Source organism: Condylura cristata, unplaced genomic scaffold (genome assembly GCF_000260355.1).
Source record: "Condylura cristata isolate star-nosed mole 26May11 unplaced genomic scaffold, ConCri1.0 scaffold00067, whole genome shotgun sequence".
Taxonomy (NCBI): domain Eukaryota; kingdom Metazoa; phylum Chordata; class Mammalia; order Eulipotyphla; family Talpidae; genus Condylura; species Condylura cristata.
The window spans coordinates 306,114-308,340 of NW_004567168.1; positions in this window are offsets into that span (position 1 = coordinate 306,114).

A 2,227-nucleotide genomic window follows, 5' to 3' on the forward strand; every position below is an offset into this window, starting at 1 on the left:
CAGTCTCAGGGAAGTCCCCAGGAATACAGTCACATGTCAGTGGAGCCCTTGAAGTGGTTGACTAGCATCTGAAACAGTCAGTGTGTCCTCGTCCTCCACAAAACAAAGGAGTCAGGTACCTTCATCAATCCGACAGCTGCTGTGTTGTCATCGATGGTGAGAACCCCGTGACTCTGGGTTCTGACTGTGTGAATGAGGCCCCCCGCCCCGTGAGGAGCACAGGCCCTTGGAGATGTGCCTGCATTGGGGTGACCTGTTCCAGATGAACACCCATATCACGCCAGGGAAAAGATGTGACTCCCACCCCACAGGGCTCATCTGAGAGTCAAAACCTGAGAGTGGGAAAGTACAAGAAAGCCCCACTGAATTGGCCATGGCAGGTGTCCAAAGCCAGGACCGGGGGCCCCCCAGCGGGAGGGAGGGCGGCAGAAGGCGCCCTGTGTTCCCAACCCAGACCGTGTCCCCTCGGCCTGGACAGACGTGCTCCCGATAGTGAAGCTGATGCAGACAGGACAGCAATGGGGTCCATCCTGCACATCCAGGAGCACCCCAGCCCCCGGCCTCAGGGAACCGGCCCACAGCCCGCAAGGCTGAGATGGCGTAGGTAACTGAGCATGACTTCCAGGTGCCTGCAGGTCTCTGTGCACTGCAAGTATCTGTGATCTCACTCGTACAGTGTGCAGAGGTGGGGAGACTGGCCCCGTGCTGCCCTAGGCCCTCCCCTAAACTGTGGGCTCTCCCTGAGGACCGTTGTGCTCTCCAGAGGGTGGCTGATGCTGTCCCTGCCTGCACTGTGGTTTCCTGAGTGATAATATCTACTTACCTCTGTACATGAGAATCCAGATAGGAAATTATTTTTCTGACCTTGTCACCGGGATTGATGGGTTAATTAAAAAAATTGCTGAGGGCCCTCCCTGGTGGCACAGCAGGTTAAAGCACAGCACTCAGATGCTAAAGCCACTTCAGCATGAGTTCTATTCCTGCCCCGGAAGTAATCCACATGGCCCAGCAGACCTCTCCTGACCCACCTCCTGCTCCCCTCAGCAGTATGCTCTCAGTCGGCCTGTTATGCTCCCCACTGTCTCTGGTGAATCCTCTCACAAACAGAAAATAAAGACATGTGGGAGGTGATACGATGTAAATGTTTGAAGTCTTGAAGGGTCCCCCAGGGAATGGTAGCTAAGGAGCAGAGAGGACCAGGACTGGACCAGCTGAGTGATGTGAAATCTGCGCAGACAGCCCCTAGACCTCTGCACTGTCTGACACATGTGATAAAGGCTCAGGATCAGGGAGCCCCCACCCACTGCCACCCCAGTGAGCGCAAGACACCAGGAGGTGTAGAACAGAGCCCCAGATTGCCTTATTTGAATTCTTTCCTCACTCTAGGGATGGGGAATTTAGGGTTGGTTCCCAGGAGAAGACAATGTCATCCCTGAAAGGAGGAACAAACAGCAGAGACTCTGGAGTCCAAGGCTTCATTCAGAGACAGAGGGAAACTATACATCGGGGACCCACCCTGAATTTGGGAATCAGCTGTTATGACCTGGAGACTTGGCTCTTCCCTGAGGTCTGTGCCAGAGTCACTCACTAGGGAGGAAATTTGAGGACCCCCAAGCTGACCTTGGACCTTGCCCTGCTGCTGGGAGCTCAGGGCGCACTGGGGGCCTGGCTGAGCAGGAGAAAGGGCAGCTCTGGGCTCCTGCGCTCAGCCCTGTGGCCACACGGGGGCGCTGCCGCGCTGCTCTGGTTCTGGCTGAGCCGCCAGGACTGGGCGGGTCTGAGTGGGGCAGAGTGGGTTGTCCTGGGGGGCGGTGTCATGGGGGCTGGGATGTTCTGTGGGGAGACAGAGAACTGGGGCTCAGAGGGAAAGAGACCTGGAAGCTGCAGGGTGTATGTGTTTTCCATTTTTGCTCCCTTCTCTGCAGTCCCTGGTAGCAAAAATATGAAAACTGGTATGTAAATCATTTTTTACTTTTTGTGATTAGTGTTTTTTAAAATATTGTTAGATTTTCAAAAAAGCTGCAAGTAGTAGATTTTCTGTATAATCCACATCATTTCCAAACTGTTAACACGTTTGTGCAACTAAGGAAGTAATCTCCATGCACTTTCAATAACTCCACACGTCACTTCGGTCTCATTTAGTTTCACCTAATGTCCTTTTGTGTCCGACATCCCACCCAGGACGCCACTTGACGCCCCAACCCTTCTCCTTACGGTGCCTCTGGCT